This window comes from Bombus huntii, chromosome 11 (assembly GCF_024542735.1).
Source record: "Bombus huntii isolate Logan2020A chromosome 11, iyBomHunt1.1, whole genome shotgun sequence".
Classification (NCBI taxonomy): domain Eukaryota; kingdom Metazoa; phylum Arthropoda; class Insecta; order Hymenoptera; family Apidae; genus Bombus; species Bombus huntii.
The window spans coordinates 2,463,162-2,487,775 of NC_066248.1; the positions used below are offsets into that span (position 1 = coordinate 2,463,162).

A 24,614-nucleotide genomic window follows, 5' to 3' on the forward strand; every position below is an offset into this window, starting at 1 on the left:
GTCGATGTCATGGAGCTAGAAATTGACGTAGGTATGACACGATCTATTGAAAGCCATATATAGCGTTTTGGTTGAATGAATGAGATTCCCTTGACATTTAACCCTTTCGCTTCGGGTGCTGCTTACTTGCCCGCGAGATGATCCGTGGGTACGAGCATCGTTTATAGGTGACATCCACGAAATGACCTGTAGGTACGAGCGCCGTATATAGGCGGCAACCACGCGACGAATCTTTTGTCAACAGATGGTATTGAGAAAATCCGCAATCACTTAGTTTCCAACCCAATACATTAGATAACGAGGACTTAACTATTCTATTCTCAAAAATCTTTCTAAGACCAAGAGTTTTGCTTCGGAAGGAAAAAGCTTCTAAACGTGGTTCGAAAACGATACAAAAAACGATATTCGTAACATCGATGTAGTTACAGCAGAAAGAGCTGGACAGCTAATCTTTATCCAATAGCATTTAATTAACAGCCGAGAAGAAATTCAAAGAAACGGGTAATGCCAGACGAATTAAAGGCTAATCTATTTCCAGAGGTCGATTAGTAACAACAACCTCTCAGCAATTTTCCACCAAATTACTCACATGTCCGACGAAAGATAATTCTTCTATACACTTTTCAAGTCACCATCGAACGTATACCTGTACTCGAATTATTACTGCCAACCAACTGCCGCGCCACTTTTCTAATTTTCCATGCATTAACAATTGCAATTTTCATTTCGGTGTAATAGTCCAGGAGAGACACTCGAGCCGAGTAATGAACGGAACGAAAATTGTACATCGATCGCGTCCTAAGGAACAGTCTTGGCGAAGTCCAGCTGAGGAAACAATACGGTAGATGATCGCGTGACGCATACACACATACACATATACGCATATACACGTACATGTAAACCAGTAGTGATCACGTGCACCGGGTGTCTCGTTTCACTTGCACGATTGTGGGGTTCCCTTTAATTATTGACCAACCCAGTGGACCAAGATGCACGCCACGTACAGGGGCTGGCTGGTGGTCACATTCGATCGTTACCATGGGAATCGTCGGTGTCGTGAAAGCTCAATTCCCCTGGCGAGCGAGCGTGTAGCTCCCGCGTTTCGTACCGTTATTACAAGACTAATCTAACTTCGCACCGTAAACAATATTACCTGCAACTTCGCTATGCCACGAAACGAGAAACGCTGGCTGGCTGGCTGGCTGGCTGGCTGGCTGGCTGCCTGCCTGCCTGCATATACGAGGATTCCAAGAGTAAATTTAGCCGCTCGAAATAATTAGCGATCCCTTAGGTTCTTTCAGTTTAGATGCCTAATAGAGACATGTAATTGTTCGTTGGGGGCGTTGTCATGTTAAACGATTGGTCTTAAGGCGCGTCCTTGTCGATGCTCGAGAACAGTTTACGAACAGTCGGTCGTCTGTTTGTTATCCGTAGACCGAGGATGTTCGTTGGTGCTATTTACTTTCATATAAAAATTACAGTGTCGTCCGGGTGTTGTTTATACGAGACACGACTAGTTACTGGTTAGAAATTACTTTGCAAAATATGGCGTAGTAAGCTCATGCACATAACAGTGTACATACTCGGAATAATATTATAATGCACGAAAAGCGAATAAAGGATTAAAATACAACATCGGATAATATGAAAATTTTGGTATTAAACCGTCTGGCGGTGTAAATTGGCTTGTGGTAATAATTTTCGTACAAATGTGATGGCAGAAACGTGGGTATACCGTCGGCATTCGCGAGCAAATGGAGAAACGTGATACTCGCGAGCTTCTATGTAGTTCATATGTAGTCTGCCAAGGTTCGGCTAAGTTATAGTATCTAATATAGAATCTAGTTCGCGCGTCGTGTCCTAAAGTTACACGCAAACCCTTTTTAATAAAACATAAAAAACGTCGTGCAACGGTTTTGTACGAGCAGCAATTTCTTTTCTATACCGAAAGTCACCTGTGTTAATTCCATTAAATGATTTCACCAGTCAAATAAAGCTACTTATTTAATGCATACTTTATTTAATGCATTTTTTTTTAATTTAAGCTTCGGAAACGATATTTTAAACGATGTTTGCCGAATTAATTATTATGAGAGAAATAGGAGAGATAAAAGAAAAATAGTACAATATAAGAAAATACATAACGTTCAGTAAGGTAGATGATCTTGTTATTGTGCAAGTAGGTAGTTACGACCGCGTATTAACGATGTATCCATAGATTCGAATAAAAGTCAGTACATGAAATATTTCGTCCGCAAAAGGATTAACGATAATAAATGCGAGATATTTTATGTTGTCAACAATGGATCTCCTTAATATTCTTATTCAGTTAATATTCGCGTAATATCCAGTTGCGCACATCGAAGATTAAATAACACGAGGTATTTCATTCGTAGCGTCGCATAAACGAAATTACACTGCGAGGTGTCTGATCTGCAAATGTGAAAGGGTTAAAATATTGATCACGAATGTTGTGATTGAAAATACGCACGATGTATGAAATTCTAATTATTATATATTCGAGAGCGAGGAATATTATGAAAGCAGGTTAGTGTAAATCTGAAAGCAGAGCGAATGCTTTAATATTATTATTTTAATAGAGGATGCGAATCTTTCGATGTACATTTGTATTTTAATATTTGGAAAGCTACGGAATTACAAAAAATCAAATTAATTTCATATATCTCTCTGATGTGCTTAAATTTCTTTCAGTACCTACAGTCAAGATAATTAATAACATTTTGGTCAGATTCTACGTCATTCTAAAGGCAGTTTTATAGAAAGCCATTATCCAGTGGAAATTACGAACGTATGATCACATGCCAATAATTGGGAAACAACCGTAACGTATTATAACACGCGTTGTGTAACTAGCAACGTTTTCAACATCTACATTTTATTTTTCCGCTGTTACTTCGTATTTCTGATCTGAAATTGTAGTTCGGACGAGGAAAGAAGACAAACAGAATTAAAACGCAGAATGTTTTACATCTGCGATGGAAAAATCAATATTTAACCCAGCGGATGTAACTGTTCGGTTTATTGCAGGTTGTGCTCTTCATTCGGACTGCAGGGGATATGAAAATATTTGCTCGCGAGTGGGAACTGTCAGAGAAAGAGAAGGATAAAGAAGGTGGGTGTCGCGCACCACGCCATGTTACTACTGTCGCACTACTAACAATAAGTTAAGCCCCGTTTATTCGTCGTAAACGCGGAACATCCTGCTATCTCGCGACAATTTCCCGATCCGGTTGTACGGGGCGGTTTACTTCTTTTCCATGGAGAACGAACGTCATCGTAAGTTCACCTATTCACAGTGATCTCATGCTGAGTTTGCTCAAGAATTCTCTGTATCCACCAGATGTGTTCACTGTGTATGCTTTAGCCACCGTATGATTTTTACGATCGCAATAAAGTTCGTGGGTCAGCGATATCCCTTTCTTTTTTTTCACCTATTACGTTATTTCGGACGCCCGTTAAAAAAAGAGTGACGTTATGCAAAGCTTATCTCTGTCTATATTCCGCGCAAGCGTGTAATTTCGACCGATACCGCTTTCCCAATTAACTTCTTAACGCCGCATCGTCTAAAATCACCGTCTTAAATTATTTTACAAGGTTTTGTTCTTAGAGCCTTTGGAGATTACGCGAATGTCGTTTTTCTCTACTTGTCTCGTTTATTCGACCGATGTTTGAAACTTTCTTTCGAAAGTACCTAACATCTTGTGTTGTCAGTATCGCACGATTATTCGTTCGATGCATTCATCCTGATTTACTCGTTGGAATCGCTATCGAACATGACGTTGGAACTAAAATTATTCATGACGTAGAACGCAGCTTAAATTACATAGTTAATTGTAAGTGAAAAGTGAAGAACTAGTCGATCGCGTATATTAAATTACAATAAATTTATTCGTACGATAATCATAAAGTACGGTACTCGTGGTTCTTAAGTCTTATCCTATATCTAAGCTTGCTATGAGATGGTAACGTAAGCAATTTATGAACTAACGAACCTCAATATGTTATTTATCGGTCCACTTCTCTACGTTATAATTTAGCGCGATATGTGGAGATCGGCATATTTCGCATACAAGTCAGGCCCATAGTTCCAAACCTACTGGCCGTGCAAAATATGGTAAATCTACTTAGTCGCTACCTACGTCGCGGAACGCCCTCCATTTTTGCTAAAACTTAATTAAACTCCACACCCAATCGAGTTCTTCAGTTTCTTCGCTATTCGTTTTCGTTATAGCACGAAATTATCGTACGCAGCTTATAATCTCCTACAGGAATAGACGTCGCGATTCAACAGACAATTACGATGACTTATCATTTAACGTCGAACTAATACTTTAGGATAATTACGTTTAATGGTTGCTTATATCGCGCGAGGTCGATAAGTGAGCTTATTGAACGCCTTGATATCGGCGCGGTTCTCTATAGGTTGTCAGCCGATCGTGAACCAAGCGCATGAACCATTCGTGGATCGTTCGAGGTATACCGAAGACATGACCTGAAATTGGTCATGGGGTTTACGCGTAATGAAATTCTGATGAGAGTTGTACGCGATGGTCGCGCGATCAGACCAATCGATATTTTGTGGTCGACACGAACCGTCGAACGGAAATTCATATCCCGTTAGCCTCGAGGGTGTCGTGGCCCAGAAAGAAGATTGCGATCACCATCGTTACCTACTTCTTTTTGAAAAAAAAAAAAAAAAAACAGAGAAAAATTGAAAATTTGTTGGAAAATTGTTTGCTTCGATCACAAGGTAAATTAGCAATTGGGAAATACTCTTTTCAAGGACCGAAAGATCTCGTTAAAAGTCTTATAAAAATCTTTGCTCAAAATTGCAATTGAAACCCTAGTTGCGATCAAAGTTCTGTTTAAATCTTCCGATGTAAAGCAGCTTACGTGCTACGAGAAACAATTTCTTTGAGTTAGTAGCCTACCGAGCAACGATGTAAATGGATGCAAAGAGATTAGAAAATGACACAGGCAAAGTAAAATTGGGATCATGGAGACACTGATCCCGTTGTCGTTTAAGGGTTGAGGTGATTTAATATTCATGAACTTTTACGTACATGTCTCGTGGTTGGAAAAAGAATACCCTTCATCTCAAGTTCCTTTGTTTCGTATAACAATAGGTTAGATCGCCGAGTTACACGCTGCGTTAAGAGGACATGCTTGAAAGTTCCTTTACGTTGTCAAATGAATGGAAGAGATGTAAGGTACAAGGAACGATGCTTCACGAGAACCTAAATGAAAAGGACCGCTATCGTCCGTTACAAAGTTCGTTGTCAAGGTACATTTGAACATGATCGCACGAAGCGATACTCATCGAACTGACGTCTATTTATTCGTACGTTCTTCGAGAGAGTAATTTTGCTAATCGTTATACGAATATAAGAAAACCGGAAAGATACACGTTAGCTTGTATTACAAACTCTTGTTGTATCGTAACTCGTGAAATACGAAGATGTTTGGCTTCGTTCGTCCGTATCCACTTAATATACAACGTCTTTTACTCTTCTGTTTGTAGAAAGTAACTTTCATTCTATGATAATTCACACGATTCTGTGGCACTTCCTATGCACGAAGGTATTCGAATATTTATCGTAGAAGACTCTTTCCCGTACATTATGTACAATGAAATATGAAAATAGTTGGTAAAAGGCGCACAATATATTCGTAAAAGGTATCTACGAGTGTTGGAATACTTTCGTGAACCCCTGTATATTCACAGGTTTTCTCTCGATAGATCGTAGAAAATTGACGAAATCAGGAATCGGTAGAGTGTTGAACAGCGTATTTAAAGGCAGGTCGAGCGACGAGAACGTTACAGAGAATTCCGGTGCAGGGAAATCAAAGACATCGATGGCAAGAAGAATGAAATTAGATAGAAATTGTAGCTGGTAGGTTGAAAATTGGTACGCCCGTATAGGCAGCGATCCGCTGGGAAAAAGAAGTTTTCTCGTCACGTTTCCTATGACCCTTCCCCTATCAGCCATTCGATATTCGTAATTACACGGCGCGAGAGCGTGCGGCCACCGTTTATAAGAGTTCGAGTTTTGTTCTACACGGAACGTGGCCGGATATTCCCGGTGGCTGATTCGGATTAAATTATGAGTCAGAGTTATACCAACGCGCAACTTTGAAACTGATTTAATTGAACGTCGCTGCCGGATTACACGATTATTCCGTAAGGGATAAACTTGAGCTAAATGGATTTGCGTGGCGACCCTGTAAGTTTCGCGACGACCCCCGTTGCGTTTCCTTCGATCGTGTCGTTGTTCGTCTTGCGGAAAGGATAGAAGACGAGGAGTGTTGTTATTTCACTCTTAGGACGACTCTTACACAGTGTGAGCAACTATTATAGAATACGACTATACGAATTTATGGCGTTACTATTTAAAAATGAAACAGATGTAACTGGTAAATGTGTCGATGAAAGGGTAGTCGAATGTACAAAATATATGCGTACACTACTGGTAAAAGGTTGGAGCACCTACGTGTTCCAACGAGAGAACGACGAAGCGCATGGCGTACGCGCAAGCGAGCGAACGAGCGGGTGCGATTTGCCAGCGAATAATATAAATTTTCATTCATAAAAGCGGTCGACTGACCTCGCGAATGCAACACGCTTTTATCAGCCGTAATCTCGTAGTGCATTCGCCTGCCGAGTGGAATGATTACGCAACCGCTTGGCACGGCTGAATGGACGCGACCGACGCGACGTCGCGGGAAAACCGATTCTACGGTAGAACGTGCGACCGGTTCTCGTCCGTGGTCGATCCATTCGTGAAAATGTTTTTCTTCGTGCGAAAATGTCGATCGATGGAGTCGCAGTTTGAGATAAGAGCGGTGGAATGGAAATTGCGCAACTGAGATTCGTTTCTTTGTTACCATCGGGACCGTGGAACTTTTAGTTCTCGAAGTCTGTTAGGCTTAGAAATATGTGCATATCTATATTGGCGCAGCAGTTACGTTAGCTGTGACTTATAGTAATCTTTTGACAAGAATTTTCTCTCGCGTTTTTACACGAAGATGATAGAATTGCTTTACTTGCTTCTACGCGCTAGACATTCGACAAATGTTTGCCTTCGTTGCATACTTCACGAACACGTGGAAAAATAGTACAATTGAACGATTCAAATGTTAACCATTCCGAAAGAAGGATAGACCGATTAAACGACGGGACAATCAGCCTAATTGCATGACTACCGAAACGCTGGAAGAGCCGCAAAATTATTAGCCTCGATTAGCTGTGTCCCAACAATTTGTAGTTACACACGAGACAAATTATCCGAGATGACGAACAACGTTACTGTCTTCTTTGATGACCGTTATGAATCATGTAATCGTGCGCGATAGTGATTTCTTCTTTCGTCATTGATCGTACACAGAATCTATAACGTTCCCACGTCTATAAATCCCCATTACTTTCATTGTATCTTCCGTTGTACATTCTAACCAAATATTCGATTATGTTTCTCCCATATCAAAATTGCTTCTATCCAAAGTCTACGTAAAATATTATTTTCATTTCATTCAAATGAAATTGTCACTTACGACGAATGTTAACCCTACTCTTTAAAATGTCAATCGTTCTTCACGATCTTTATCAAAATATCTATATCTAAGCTACATACCATCGTACGTATCGTAGGCAAAGTTAAAGTAGTTTCTTTGCTGTTGGATCGTAACGCATGCTAAATTAAACGAAATTCTAGCCGAGTAATTAACTATATCGAAGTCGCGAAGCTTGGAAAATTCTCTAGTAGATCACGGTAGTGAAATTTCGCAGAAACTGCATTCACGGCGATTCTACTTCGTAACAATCGTTGCTTGTAGCTCGCTAAGAAACGCAAAGACGTCTAGCAACACCGTATTCTTCGCCGGCGACGTTAACGCACTTAGCCTCTACACTCTGCCTATTAAACGTCCGTAAATCATTTCTTGCGCGGCTTCGCAGCTCGCTCGTAAACGGCCCACGGCGACAGCGTTCTCGTCTAGCTAGACAATTTGTCACTTCCTTATCACTTGACCGGCTCTCCTTCCTTCTCTGTTTCGCTTGTGGCGCGCGTGCTCCGTTACCTACGCGCGTAAGAAACCGACCAGGCTCGAGTCCGCTCCACTCGCTGCAGAGAGCTCTATCGAAAACGGCAGCAGCGTCAATGCTCGCGAGCATCCTACGATCGAGCGTTATCAGGAACTCGGCATGAATGGTAACACCGCGCTGTTTCCTTCCGGCTACTGGCCTCGGTTATCGCTCTACCGCGCTTCGAAACTCACGACAAGACAAACATTGGTGACTATTCTTCTCCATTTTTCCATTTTACTATTTTTCTATATTTCCATATTTCCATTTGTCCATTTGTCCATGCGAACGGAGAGAGTCGGGTTGGCTTTTCACTTTATCGCTCGGAAATGTTACAGGTTTCGTTTTAGGGTAGGGGGAACGTGAATCTTTTTCTTTTTTTTTTTATAACAAGGAACGGAGTATTTTGTACGGTCGTTGAATATATTTGAATATATATCTGAAGGGTTTGGTCGAAATAATTGGACTTTATAATTAATCTCGTGTATTTTCTTTCGATGGTTTGGGATTGTTTCTGTAGGTTTTTAATGTTTGGTAATTTGTATATGGCAATGGTTGCCTAATAATAAATAAGAATCGGTAATTATCATAAGCGATACGCGTTATGGAAATAAAATATCGCGTAAATCGTCAATTGAGATTTATTGTTATTTATGGTCTTGACACTATGATTTAATTATATACGAAAATACGTAATTGCGGATCACTGTAAGTTCCACTCCATTTATGATGTTCCGATACAGCATACATGGTGCAAATATTATTTTGATGGACGTTCGCCTAATTATTGTGTAGATGTATCGTAACTCTAGCCAACGATGAGGTCGAAATTATTCCATGTTTTACTCGTGCACGTATATTGCGGCCACAGGATTCGCTGTAAATTAGTTATAGCGATATTTGGACCTTGTGATTGTTACGCGATATCGGGGATTTAGCGAATTCATTCGATACGGATTATTTGCAGGATAAGCTGTCATCGATAGATGGCTAGCATTGCCAACGATATAGATATTCGATATAGACACCGATAATATATGTGTTTATGTGCCTGTATTATTATTTTATGTCATTTTATGGTTTCATTTACCATGTTTCAAGATAAATTTCCTATCACTGATCGCATTTGCTCGTCCTCGAAACTACTTTACACTGTCGTCGTTTTTCTTCGCGTTTGCGTATCAAAGGTGTTGAAAAAAAGGTATTCGCGATCGAGCCGAAGAGCCGGTGGAAATCGCGAAAGACGCGAGAAGTTGTTGAAGTTGCGAGACTTTGATGATCTCGGTGGCTCGTTCGCGATTCGACGACGCCCGTGATAGAAGTAGTCGCTCTCCCGTAAGGAAAGAAAAATAATAATAAGAAGAAAACAAACGAAAAGAGAAGAAAAATAAAATATGTACACGTAGTAATGACGACGGTGAAGATGAGAAAATAATTGCTGGCGTTGGTGCAAAAGAACGCTGATGTTGCACCGTAATCCATTACGGTATTTAACAAGTTATATATAAATAATGAGTCTCGAAGAAGATGCAATGCTCATGAATGTATTTATAGCTAAGTTGCACATCAGGCTGTCGTTCATTTCGTTCTTTTGCGTTGTAGAAATCCTCGATAAGCGCGTTAAAACGTTGAATTCGTTTCGTTGTTTTCTTTAAATTAGCAGACGAAAAGGTGATTTTGGTGGAGATTTTCTTAAGTGCATGGTAGGTTGATGGTAGAATTCAAATTCTTAAACTTCCACCAGAAACCTCTTTTTATTTTCATATTTTCGTATGCCTTATTTGTTTTTTACATAATAATAGAATAATTGTATTTTTAGAGAATTCAAAACAATTTTCAAGAACGTTTAGCGTCTACATCGATAATTCGTGTAAACCTACGTTTGCTTTATACGCAATACATGTAGAAAATACAGTCGATAGAATTTATAAATCGACGTTTCTTTGTTTATACGCTCACCGCTGTAAATTTTATCGGTGCATAGGAACATGGTTAAGAAAGAAGCGATACGTTACCGTGGAAGACAAAATGCTGTTAAAAAGTTTAGAATATTCTCACGTAGCAAAGTAATCGTTTCAAAAGTACCAAAAGTTACATGACTGATGCTTCGAAAGTTGAACACGTGAGCAGTTTGATAGATGATCTCGAGATAGATGTATCTTGTTATGGATTACTGTATCGTTCACAGTTCAGGTAATGTGATCGCTTCCAACATTCGCTATAAATACATTTTACACCCTGTATCTACCTTATACACGTAATGTATTGTGAAATATAAATTGTTCAACCAACGACAAAGATCGAATGTTTCAGAATGATATTTATATATAGTTATCCGAGCATAAACTTTTCGTTGCTTCCGGTAAGTCTTGCCAATCCTGAGCGTTCGCACATATTTTACACACGTATTCGTATCTCGTAGTTCGTTCAATCGCCTCGCTTTATATTTAGTTGTTACTTATTCTCGCAACAAGTTGTTCCTTTTTCGTTCACATATGCGTACACACTGTTGGAGTAATCGTCCACTATCTCGAGGGATGTCTGATGTCTTTGACACATTGAGACGAGCATAAGTGCCGGTTGTCAGCGGTACTCGTATATATTTAATAGGAAACAATACCGTGAACCGAAGAGCCAAGATTATTGCTCGGGGTAATAAAGTTCCAGATACGCGGGACGTTAGCGATACGTTATTACAAGGTTGCTACAATGTGGCCAGTTTTATGTTCGCGATATCGTACGTAATTATTGTCTATAACCGGCGCGATGCCTATTAACATTCTGACATAATGGCACGCTGCGTATACGTTCGCTTTCGCATCTTCGTTTTAATCCACGATACCGGTACGTTTACTCTTATCTTCGCGGTCGCTTATAAAAATAGGAAATATAGCCGAGGTGCGCGCAGGCTCGAAGCATTTTCAGCGGAAACTTGGAACGAAATAGCGATCGTTTCGAAAAACGCGGCTAATCCAAGGAAACAGCCTGCGCGCGAAGCATTGCCGGTTGTTTCCTTTAACGATAACCGATATTATCGAAGTGCTAATATTTATATTTAGGTGAATTAACGTGGTCGTTTTCTGGGTGCTCCTTTCGTCACCCTGGCAACTTCCTTATTTGGTAATTGAAACTTAAGAGAGTGTTTCTAGTATATCAGATGATAACACGCGATAATAATGGAACTGGTATCGTTTATGAAGTTTATCGAGATAGGAAAAGGGACGATATATTCGTAGTACGATCTGGATTCTCGATGTTATTAACGCGAATATGTGCAGCAACGAGTTACGTAATACACCATGTTAACGAATATACTTTCAAGCAGCAAATAATGTGTCGATCAATTAGCATAGTAATTCAAGAGAGAAAACAGGAATAAACTTAAATGCCGTCTAGCCTGAATCGAGCAGAATCGAGTTATAATAGCATTCAGCCTGCTGGCAAAGCCGATGTTGCAAAGATTTACTTTTATTAAACAAATTTGCAGTAATTCTTTCCGTTGAACGGTTGCTGTCGCCACTTTCGAGTCTCGTATTTTTAAGTTAACACAACCGACGAATCACCATAAACGAGCCTTATTTATCTTGGCAACTGCTACTGGATCTTCGTGTTTATCACACAGCGAGCGAGTCTTGTTGGAACAAAACTGTACTATCAGAAATTTCTTGTTAGCAAATTAGCTGTAAGAAACTACCTCCGTCGCTGTGGATCGTTGTTTATTTCACGCATAAACGTTGATAGGGTGTTTAAGGTTTAAAAGTAAGACATGTTCATCGCTTGAATACTTTTTTGTCTCTTTGGAAGAATCGCGAACAGTTAATGTAATGACTAATACAAAGGTATACTTATACGAACGATGTAGATACGATATTTCGACGTAAATTCAAAAATTTATTATATATTTATCGCCGTTATTATTTGTTTGTAATATTGCTAGCTCCAAAGAAGATTTAGCTATAAAATAAAATTTGTGGGAAGGAAATTGTTGCAGACGCGTACAAGCGTTCGTAAGCCGGAGCAATGGAATTTTTTTAAAGCGTATATTATTTCAAAGGATACGGTTTATCGTTTAAAACATGCGGGTACATTTGTTTGCGTTTAACAAGCTACAATTTAGTTACAAATTTACGGATAAGAGGATCTGCGCTGATTACCTTCTTTACGATCGACACAGCTACGTTACGCTACGATACAGTGACACGATAAAATCGATTTTTAAAGTTAATACGCCGTAACGAAATTGTCGTTCGTATTTATCGAAACCTTGACGAAGCTTTGAATTATCAAATTATTGCGCTCTTAAGCCGCGCTTTGAGAAAGTCATAGATATCAATTCAAGCAGCGATATTTCAATGGTAAATTGGTAAGACGGTAAGAAAGTACGAATTACAAATCGAGAACTTTGCAAGTCGATATCGTATACGAGAGAGCATTAGCAGATCTATTCTTGGGCTATTTCTCGATCTATTTAATTCCCCAACTGGGTTTCCACCCCGGCGCCGGACCGTTTCTCCCCCCACTCGCGTTAAGTGCCATGTGCATATGGTCGCGCTATCACGGCCATAATAATGGCGCGTACTTTACGATCGTACGTGCACGGTATCGTTGGCAGCGTGAGCAGTCGCGAGAGAGGCGGTCCCCGGGACAAGATTCCATTTAAGTGTTCCGCAAATACTGTTACCGCGAGAACACAGCGAGAAGGAACAATCCGCCTGCTTTCGCGGCTACCCGCTTGATAATGCGCTCCGTGACCCAGGATGGTATACGACGTCGATGGCGTCATTCCCTATCGGTTTTATATCGGACGAAACGACCTTCGACTGAGGGAAAACGCGCGGGATACTTGGAACGATCCATCCGAAAAGATTTTCCCGGACGGTCGGCAAATGCCGATCTTTTTGCGGTTGTAACCGCGCGAAACGACGACTTTCCGACAGATTTTTATCGCTGTCTTTATCGCGCCTTTCCGACGGATTTATTATCGTTCCGGATTCTTCTATCGTTCGCCACGTAATTCATAGGAATTCCTATTGACAAACATAAGGGTAAACGAATTATTGTACGGGATGTTCGAAAAAGCTGGAGTCAAACTTCGACAGTACGCGTTACGTGTCCGGATTTAATCCCTGACAAGTTGGAAAACGAAACTATACGGTAATTTACATGAGTTTGCTTACACCAGCTTTTCCGATTATTAATCATCGATTACTAATTAAGTTGGCTTGTTTGTTTACGGTTGTTGCAACCAGGGTAATTGCTAGCCATTGTAATTCCATTCATGGAATCGTAATATAGAACATTATAGGTTGATCGAATTTGCTGTACAATTACATATGTACCTATGTTGTATCGATCGATCAGAATGTCCTGTGTCACGCTAAATGACGCGTACATCAAAACGCAATATTATATATAGGCGATGAGAGAGATTCGTTTAACCCTAATTACCATAGATAAGCGTAAAAAATTGTCGGAGCGGTTGTCGGAAAGGATAGATTCTGTAAACATGGAATTTTCGATATGCAAAGTATGATTGCACGATCGTCGTCGGATTGATTCGTTCAATTAGACGACGTGAAACCGGAGTCAGGTAGGATAAAATGTCAAGCTTAACGTATATTTTCGTATCAGCTAATTAAACGCGAGTTTCTTAGTTGCAGTTAATTTCTCGTAAGGCTTCGTTTGAGGTTCGCGAGGTAATTTTACAAATCTCGTGAAACCAGAGCTCGTACCTATCTCGAAACTCGTCTGATTACGAGCCAGTGATAATTACAATATCCTACCGAGAGAACCTGATCCCTTTAATGGGACGTCTCCGTTTTTTTTCGTTATGGTCTTTGACAGAAAGCAGAAAATGAGACGCGAACCAGGATTTTTCACTTGTAATTAACGTTAATTCAATTGAATAATCACGTTGGAAAATATTTTTAAAATACTCGTATGTTACGTACAAAGCGAACGAATCTGGCTAAAACTTCTCGCTAAGCGTGAACAACGATTTTGGTGGACTTTAGTCAAGGAATTTCTACCATCTCGTTAAGAATTAACTTGAGCAACCTCGATGGTATCGTAAGCATTCTCCGTTAGAATAATTGTCTACATTAGGAGCTATTTGACGAAGCTAGACGACCAACGATTCCCGGCATGAATTTTATATTAATGAACTTTTGCTTGGGGACCAGGTGCCATTGGTTGTCATGGAATTAACTAACAGCTTGTGTGTTCATGGAATCGTGAATACGAAACCTGAAATTTCCTGACAGTTTAGACGCTAAATTTTATTGACAGTGAAATTCGTAATTGAATGCCCATATATGTGTAAACGTATTTTTATTGAACAGTTACAAACATATACAACTATATGTCTAGATATTACTATATGTATAAATCGAGCATTTTCTATATTTTTATTAAAATATTATTATATTTAGAAGTTATTAACACATCGTTCAAAACAATTAGAGGATCATTTCTATGAACGATTATGTCGCGGTAACTCGACTCGCCTTATATTTTCTCGTCTCTTCTACTCGATGTCCAGACGAAAAGAAGCTATTGTCCATCGAAGGATTCATCGATGATAGTCATCGTGTCAGCGAGATTACTCGCGCAACGTCCATATGCGTTATATTATCGTATTTCGTCGAGTCTCGCTCAAGTGCTTTCACCACGAAGCCTAAAGCATTTTCTTCCCCCAATAACCTTCTAGATGGACAACTCCCCAAGTATACCTAAGCATACTTTGTATGGGTGTGTTCGTGTGTACCAGAAGCATTTTTCGTAGTAGCTTATCGAGCACGAGGGCGAAAACAGAGACGAGGGAATTCATTTTGGCACGGAGTGCAGGCGAATGATCGAATTACCTTGGAACGGAAGGATACCGCAATTCGATTATATTCTTGAGTTTCCCATCTAATAAATACAAAGCGCTCTGTATACGAATACACTCGAAACAAACGCAATTTCGGGCGATGTCGGGCTGAGTGGCAATTTGCTTTTGAAGAATCTCTCGATGCGCATTATTACATTGTTCGTTCTGGAATTTTGAATACACCAGCCAAAGCAATTTGTCCTTTGTCCCATTCTTTTTCTTTCTCTTTACGTCACTATTTTTTTTTTTTTTTTTTTTTTATTTATTGTACTACGTGTTAATTTCGAGAGTGTTTTTCCGTCTTGTCCACGTTTGTGGTCTGACTTTTCATCTTATAAATCTCATTTTAGTCCGTTCGTTGGTTTAAGGTATTTCTATGAACGTGATTAAAGGCGTGCTTCGCAATACGTGAATGGATTAATTCGTGTTAAATTCGCTTTCGTAGAATCGACGCTGGAGAAAGCTCTCTCTCCGTTTCTCTCGCCCCTTCTTTCTCTTTCTGTGTTGCGCGCGTGCGGCTTTCGAAACGCTTTCGCCATTTGTATTCATTTGGCGTTAATGAAAGGCTAGATTAGAGGGGTTGGCAAACTTTTGCCGCAACTTGGAAATTCTTTTTCTCACGCTTGCCGTGTTCGCTAGCTCGTTGCTCGTTGCGAGGTAAAGATTTTTCTCGCCACTAGATTCTCGGTTATTTTCCACTGAATTATCCATGAGATTTTCCAGTTCTTAAGCTACTTAATCGAAGCAGAATTCACGCGAGAGAAACACCATTCGATACGTAACTCGCAACCAAGTTACGTATCTATCACGTTGTATTCGTTACGCTTATTGGAAAACTCTAACAAATTTAATTGTACATAATTCGTACGCATACGATGCAAACGAAAGAAGAAATTCACGGAAATGAAAGGTAGCGAAAGAAATTGAAATTTCTAAGGAAATTTACGATTGTTCCTTCTATTGTTGCGAAATTTCTACTCTGAGCTTCCTTCGTAATCGCATTACAAGCTTCGCTAATAGCAAGGTTTACGTATCTCGAGATGGAATACTGATCGTTTTACGTAAACCAACATTGAATTATTCGCCGTTTATCGTTGCAATGTAGAAGACTTTACGTTTCCCATTGCCTGTGTACATTTCTGGAAACACGGAAGCCGGTAGTTTCACCGTCGTTTCGAACATCGACTCAATTCGATACATTCCATTAACGCCGCAACTCAAAGTCAGGTGAGCGATTCTGGTCGAATATTCGATGCAAGATCAAAGCCATCTTGCTAAGGTACGCTTGATTGCACGCGACCTATCGTTCGATTCTAGCAAAGCCACTGCTCTCCCTTTGATCTGCTATCGCCGATGAAAACCCTTCCTTGGCTAATATATATTTAAATTAATCGCCGTATCGATGCTCTCGTCGATGCTCTCGTCGATGCTCTCGTCGATGCTCTCGTCGATGCTCTCGTCGATGCTCGCCCCGATACTTCTCTTTACACTCGTCTCGATGCTCGACTCGATGTTCGATCTTCTTATACATCTTTCCCAGAGAACATCCGAACGACTATCGATCGTCCAATTTTCTCGTCCATCGTCCATTGTGGATAGCCTAGACCGAGCGAATGGATCGTGTGTACACCATAGACACCGTACGATCCCCGAGGAGAAATAGAAACGGGGGATTTCCATTGATCCGATGCTATTCAAAATTGTGGCTCGCGACATCTGGCCGGGTGAGGCTGGCTATGTATCGACGCCTCGAGTGTGCAACGTAGCACCGGGAATTTTGAGATCGATATTGCCGTATTCAGCGGCGAAATCGGCTTTTGCAGTGGGCTACGCTGGACCGCTTGAACATCGGCTTACGTGGCCACGAGCGTGAACCAGGCTTCGCGAGCCACTTGATCGCGCCGATTTCGAGACCTCTCGTCGACTGTTCGCCTCGATGAACCTGTGAACGTTTCGTGAAACAGTCTTTTCTAGTTGGAATCAAGGGATTATCCTTCTTTTTTTTTTTTTGTTGTCAACCCTTTTGTAAGTAAGTATACGTCGATAGTACGAGATCGTGAACGTGAAAATGTAGCCTTTTCGTGAAAGGTTTTACGAAAGTACCGCTAAGAAAGTAATACGATTAATTACTTAACTCTGCTAATTCTCGAATTTTTATGTTCGAATCTTAGTTCCGTTTCAACGAGCGACGAGATTTCCGATTGCTTTAACAGCTTTAGTTTTAGTTTTAGTTTTAGTTTTAGTTTTAGCACGAGATTGAAACGAGAAATTAATCATATTAATAACGAAACTTGTTCAATATCTCGTGACGATAAAATTCCATTTAAATATCACAAAGTACTTTGTTCCACTTTAAATATTACAAATGACTGGAAAGTTTTCACGGTTTTGAAAACGATTCGCTTCCACGAAAATTTTAAATTTGACCGCGCTCACAAGATTATACGTCGAGCAAGTTGCGAACGACCATATTTTCATGGAATTACAGACATACCTTGAAGCGTATCCCACATTGTTCCATGCTTTCATTGGCTGTTCTGTGATGTAGAAATTCCATGGCGACTTTGAATCGTGGCTGGTCGTGTTTGCAAACTCATTTTGCCCTATAATCTCTCGTCGACCAAAGGATCTCTCTCGTATTCTGCTGATTGACTTCCAACTACGCACCTCGTTCTCGTATTATTCGCATACTATCTTTCCTCTCTTCTCTGTACTGTTTTATTTCGAAAGGTGCGCTTCCGACGTAGAAAATTCTTATTTCCTATTCTTTATGCATTCGCGGAAACGCCGTTGATCGAATGAAATCTTTTATTTAATTCATCCGTGTGTCATGTACATTCATCCGTGTTACGAGTATTGCACGCGCAAGTCAGGATACGAAAAATAAGCGAAGAACATTGATCGAGGCAACGGTAAGGGATCGTTCTATAATTTGTCATTTTCCTGGAGAAAATGATTGGAAAATATGATTGGACGATAACTTGCGGACTGTTCGTCGGTCGAGCGGTTGTGTAACTTCCGGCGTCGTTGAATAAAGATCGTCCACGACGTTCTACCTTCAGATTAGATTAGGAATCGACCGAATCGATGTTTGCGCCCCTTTTGGTTACTTTGCAATTGGAGTAGCTGGCAAAGGGTGTAGCTATGCAAGTATGCTTTCTGCGTTTTCAAAAGATACGCGATCTTCGTGCTTAAAGACTTACCGTCCATGATTGAGTGTATATTACGTTATTGGCGTAAACGTTAACAGTTGCGCAAGTACGCGACTAGAGAGATGTACGATCGGTCATCAGACTTATCTTTCCAAAAATTAAAGTTCCATGTAAAAAGAAAGTTTTTGGATTATTTGCGTTGATCGTATAAAATACTTATATCGTATACGCAGGATGAATCATAGTCGATCCTTTGCATTCTGCAAAAAGAATACAAACATTCCCACGAAACTTCTATCTGCTTAACTAACTTCCATTCCGTGAGATTCTGTAGAACGAAACCGAGTCGTCAAATATTTCCTCTAGCATTTCCCGCTTTGACCTCTCGGTTCTATGTTTTAAAAGCTATTCACAGCACGATCAGTTCGGACTCGAAGACGAAGACCAACGCGAGGAACCGTACGAACGGCACACGTATATTAACACACATGTACGCAGCGGTAAAAAGTCCCCGTGACTCGGACTTATAACGCAATTGTACGACGTTTAATTCGATAAATTAACCTCTGGTCCCGGTCGTCGTTGGGGTCTACGCGGCAGAAGCGAGAGAAAGAGAGGTAGAAAGAGAGAGTTGGTTGGCTAAACCGCGGCAGGAAATCTCTTCAATCTGCCCTGATGCGTCTCGTTAACGAGCGTTTGTTTTCTTCCGTCGTGCTCGCCGTTTGCTATCCTTCGATATCTTTCCTCCTCTTTCCGCCTCCTTTTATCCAACCACGTCGCTTTGTTCTACGTTCCCATTTGCTTCCCTTTCTTCCCAAGCCTTTGGTAAATTTCTTCGTTCAACTTTACGTTCTGCGATTTTTTATTCTTCCTACACCTTTCTCTTTCACCTTCTTCTTCTTCCTGTTTCGCTGTTTCTCCTAGAGGCGCGAACCCTCGACGTAATTTCCCTTTGGACACAGATTCCTTTTCCTTGGCGAAGTTTCCCCGTTTCCCAACCTTCCGCTCCGATTCCATTGACGTCGGATCTTTTACGCGCACCCGTATCGTTCCTTTCTCTTAATACCCGTATCTTGCGGCAGCTTTCAACGACCTTCACGATGGCCGACGTTACGGGTGTTTTATCACTGCGAAGTTTTGGGTGAAGCGACCGTCGAATAAAGTTTGATTCGTGCTACTTTGCGGCTGAGATGAGTGAATTTGTGAATGAGTGAGTAAACGTAGCAATTTGTTTCGTTTGTTTATTGAACGACCAACGCATATAGAAAAGTGGTTAATTTTGTGAGTTATTGTTTTTCCAAGAAGAAATTACTGGTCGTTACTTTTTCCATAAGACTTTTTGACGTCATGGAGGAGTGGCTTTTTGCGGTCGATGAGGAAGCTCGTACATACATCTGTACGTCATATGTACGTGCTCGATGAGAGGTTCGAGACGAGCTCTCATTTTTCAAAGTGCTTCCATCGTTTCCGTCTTCTGGCCAAGCACATTGTTTTCTACTTCTGGGAAGTCTGTCGCGCTCCGGTAGACCGTCACGATTAGCATCTCCGAGCTTTTGCCTGCTCGCGGAAATTTCATTTCTCCACCCATCGCAGCTTGAAACGAACAGCCAGCAAAACGACGAATTGAAATTTAATGAAAAATTCCTTTGCTCGTATCGCGTTTTAGTTTTTCAGCACGGTATATTTCTCACTTTTCCTTTGTCCCCCGCACTATCTCGCTAACAAACAAGCATGGATAAAGCGCAATTCCACGAAGAACACGCAAATACACACGTACTTTGAATGGCTTCAGCGAAATATTAATAGTTGTCGTCGTCACGTCGAACGAAACATATCGATGAATGTGGTCACGTGGTCCGCGGACTGCTCTCGCGCTGTTACGTTTCAAAAGTCAATAAATTCCAGTCACATGTGAAATACGGCAAAGTCACGTATTCGAGGAATCAAAGAAAATTGTTCTCGGTCGAAAACATCTTTTCCTCTTTCCATCCTTTAGAATATTAAACGTATCGCTATTGAAATTCGTTTTATATTGCACGAATCTATACGTTTTTGACGACACGAAACTCGCATTGTCCGCGGATAAGATGAGAACATCGTTTCGTGCGTACTTTATGGATCGCAATAAAGCTGCGACTGGCCGTTTGAACTTTTACCGGCTTTACCTGCCGCTTCGTACATTAGCGAAATTAATTTCACCGACTGCTTCTTATAATAGAAAGACGTGCATCGTTCGTAGAAGAAATACAAGCGTGACACACGTTGCTCGCCTTTTCAGACGAGAAATAAGTCCTTGGAAGAATTCGAGACGAAAGAAATTGGAAGCCACGAGTATTCGTCGTTTCATCGGAAAGGATGTTCGAATACTTTTCCTAAGTTTTTGTTCGTTCAGTGGGAAAGGAGTAAAATCTGAAGTTACACCTACCGTGAGTGCACTCTTTTTAATATCTTCGCCTGCTTGTTCGGTTGAAGCTATCGAACAGAGGTCGAAGTCGGAAAAGAAATTTTTCTTCTTCTTTTTTTTTTTTTTTGTTTTTTTTAAGAACCATAGATCTGATCAAAGCTGAATTATGCTTGAAATATTTCTATCTACCTCTGTCTCTCGTGTTTCCAGTTTTTATCGTACAGGTGGATAAAAAATGTTAGGAAAGACGCGGCCACCTACTAATCTGATATAGAATATTTTATAGCATAGATATTAAAGTGTTCGAACAGGCGTTGCGATAATATCTTTCTCTTCCTTGTAATATACTATTTCCATCTATGTATTGTCATATGGCGACTTTAATAATTAAATATGTTCAGTATTTATTCATCATTTGTTATATCCATGATTTATCGTTAGTCGTATTTGATATTTTTGTTTCTTTTATGGAAAATTCGGTGAAGCATCAACCTCAAAGTCTAATGTACAACAATTTTGGCCGCCGGTATGATGTATTTCGAGCGAGGATGGTGTTTATCAATAATCTGTCTGTTGCATCGAATTTGATCATCAAAGAGTTCCCGTATATCCGTTATATATAGATCAATACGCTTTTGATAGCTTTGCTTTTGTAATACACACAAATGTGTTCTCCAATAATATACCAATCAGACATTTCGGGTAATTTTCAGAAAGAAGATAAAAGCACGCGCTAGAAGATGAAACGAAATCTTTCAATAACAGCGCTAGAACATATACTATAAAACTATCGTTAGTTATAATTTTAATTTAATGCCCGTATCAATTTTAATCGCGTTTAACAGATTTAGACTACGCGTAACTTGTTCGAAAGTTCCAACGTTCCTCGAACCTAATTTCATTAAAACCATTATTTCATCGTCAAATTCTCCTTAATATAATTTCACTTAACTGTCATCCACAGTTCAACATACTCTTATGTTGTGTGACGTATGAAAATCGCCGATGAAAATGAAGGTTCGAGAGCCAATTGCCGTTTTGGTTCCTTTAATTCCACTTATCGGGACGATTCGGTCGGAAGTTGATGCAAGTGTCGCAGCTGACGCGAGCGAATCTTCTCGACCCACTTCCGCAGAACTTTTCGATGAATGTTCGCCGTGGAGGCAAGTCGACCGTGTCAAAAGCTTTTTCAAGGATGCAGTCAGACCGTTGATGCCACACCCGACAACGGATGCACCGACGGATAAATTCCTATGGGATACGTTCATTGTGTCACCATGATCGTGTCGGTCCTTTCATCTGTAATCGTAGCCGTTGATCAGATACTTACATTGGCTACAAAAGGTATCGACACGCTATTATTTTCCACTGAAGTGTTCTTTTCTTTCTTTTTTTATCAGATTCTATACATTTCGTTCTGATAGTGTCGGATTTTTGTAACGATGCGAGAGTAATTGCCACATGATGCGTAATTTTATAATACTGAATTATAATTGACGAGAGAAATAAATGTGTAATATACATATATATATATACGTAATTATTACACGTTCTGTAATATTACAGACGCTATAGAATAGCGTTTAGTGCAGACAGAATGTTCAATATAAATTTTGAAATATGAAATGCAAAAGAATATCGAAGCTAGACGAATGGCGCCAATACCGGCATCCAATAAATCAACCTTTGAATTTTATCACGAACAATAATTAAATATTCGAAGATCACTCATAAGGATGGTTGAATGGTTTATAATAACAGGATGTTGGCACGATCTGTTGTTCGATTGTTAGCCTATATAGACCGGTACGTGACGTTGACATATTCGAATTATACGCCTTGTATGCTTAACAGAACCGTATCAAGCCGAAGATGAAATGCATTCCTTTGAACGTAACCGCTCGTTACATCGATCCCATTATAATTATTTCTTGAGATTAACCGTCGCTAATATATTTTCCGATCGAAAGTAACACTGACGTTCAATCTCGATTCATCTTCTTTCCGAATGATTTTCCCCGACTTTTTTTTAATAAGTCGACCAGAATATGAAATGAACATTTTTGTAAATACGATACACGAAGGCTTGATATATTTAATCGCCTTTTGATATGCGTATGATACGCATTATTTATCTTAAACTTTCGTTTTGTGCGTTATCATCATAATTATAGATGATCGTTTGTTTGTTGCGTGGTCGCGACTTCTCACCCACTTTTGCGTCTGTGTTTCTTTTTTTCTAATTTTTATTTCAAAGTCCAAGAATAAAGGAAGAACGCGCATGGACGAAAATCACCAGTTGCAATCACTTAAGCGACGAAGTTCCTTTACACTAGCATTCGTACCGTTACATCTTCATCGTTGCGCAACTATGGCAATTTGAAAATTGCCCGTGAAACTTGCCTCTCGTACGGGAATTCAGTCGTACCCCGACACAGTTAGAACTTTCCCCATCCTGATCGTTTATCTCCCACTATCACGTTGTTCGATAACAAAGATTCATTCCTCGTTCAACTTTCCTCCCAGCAACATGTGCAATTTTCTATCGATTCCGCGGCTATATCGGGAAAAACTTCGACACCAACAATTTTCCTAATCGCGAAATAATGGTCGGTGACGTGGTTAGACCTCTCTTTGTCGAGCGAGCGAGAACAAGAGTTTCGCGAGAAGCCAGGTGGTTAAGTCCAGCCATCCAACACCGGCTATTTATCGATTTGACCCGAACGAAGCTAGAGCTTTCATGCTTTGTCGCACGTTGAAACTCCTTGCCGTGAAATCACCTGTAAAATAGATGCTTAATCTGCTATGATCGGGAAAGAAGGATTGCAATTTGTCGGATGAAGATGGCTGAGCTTGCACGTTGATTCCTGTGCCAGTCGATGATCCCCCTTTCTCTCTCTCTCTCTCTTTCTCTCTCTCTCTCTCTCTCTCTCTCTCTTTCACCCTCTCGATCGATACCGAGTCGTCTCTGCTGGCTGAAGTGAGAAAAATTTTTTCCCTTTTCTCGGTTAGTCGGATCTTTTCGTGGTTTCCTCTGATATCGTTACGGATATCTGATTCGATTCTTGCCGAAGTTTTTAGCCGATAGGCTCGATTCTAATGCTAAAAGGGCGTAATTTACTTCTTGGAGGATTTGTAAAGGGAAATATGGTGGAAATCTGTGCGTCGCGATATCGAAGATGTATGCGGGATGTTAAAGAGATCGGACGATATTTATAAACTGTAATTCTAGACGTTAAAGCATTAGTTACGATTGAAGATTAAGACGCTAGACGGTAACAATATTAGCGCTGTTTAATATAAATCAAAGGATTAAAATATCTACGTACTTGCGAAATACGTTTTTTAATGAAATGACGTGGGATTTGGAACAATGTATGATTTCAATAAGAGGGAAACCAATGCGAATGTGGGTGCAGACTTTCATTACGCTTAAGTGGAAGGGACAATATATTGCAATATACAATTTTAATATTTCGCTGATCAAATAATTTCAAAATACGAAGTGCCTACGTTGTTTCTCTGTAGATATTAATTTCTCGAAGTAGAAATTGATCGAACGCGTAATCGATGGAATATATTAACGATATGAATTCGTAGCTTATTTGTTTGCTACAGCAAGAATATGAGTTTATTAATTTCGCCCTCGATCGAGTGGATTGAAATAAGGATGATTGATTTTTAATCTTTTTAACAAGGACATTATAATACTTCAAATTCACAATCGCAATGTTTAAATGAAAAAAAGAGTACAGATAAAATGATGGAATGAAATCTAAAGTGTTTATATCGAACGCAAATTCTCTTGTTTCGTATTAATTTCAAACTTGATGAAACTATTGATAAACTCGTTTTCAACGATGATAAAATACTGGCCATATATCGATATAATATTGTAACGAATAAAATAATATGATACATACTATCTATTAGCGAATAATGACAAGTGCGATTAAGAATGGAAAATACAGCTTTAGTCCCTTTAGACTGACGGTTACGATTTTAAATTAATCTTTCGGGTTATTTCGTAGGAACGTCGTTGCAAATTTTCGACATTTAACAAAAGAAAGAAAAAAGAAAAATAGA

The 24,614-nt window shown here is 39.9% G+C and overlaps 1 protein-coding gene and 1 long non-coding RNA gene across 8 annotated transcripts in view; one reads left to right on the forward strand and one right to left on the reverse strand.

The window, feature by feature from the left end:
• The window catches only part of LOC126870976 (uncharacterized), a 137,333-nt gene that overhangs the window by 50,278 nt on the left and 62,441 nt on the right, over positions 1 to 24,614 (forward strand). Inside the window, exons 4-5 of one of the 7 annotated variants that reach the window (XM_050629252.1) lie at positions 3,049 to 3,133; positions 20,403 to 20,550. The exons of 4 other annotated variants lie outside the window; for them this stretch is intronic. The gene's annotated coding sequence lies outside the window, so the exon portion shown is untranslated. The remainder of the gene's footprint in view (positions 1 to 3,048; positions 3,134 to 20,402; positions 20,551 to 24,614) is intronic. 2 more of the 7 variants (XM_050629253.1, XM_050629251.1) reach the window with 2 other exon arrangements.
• On the reverse strand, positions 15,209 to 20,023 carry LOC126871016 (uncharacterized). The gene is made up of 2 exons (XR_007691501.1): positions 17,467 to 20,023; positions 15,209 to 16,914 (listed from the first exon to the last, which is right to left on the reverse strand). It is a non-coding gene; the product is annotated as an uncharacterized LOC126871016 (long non-coding RNA).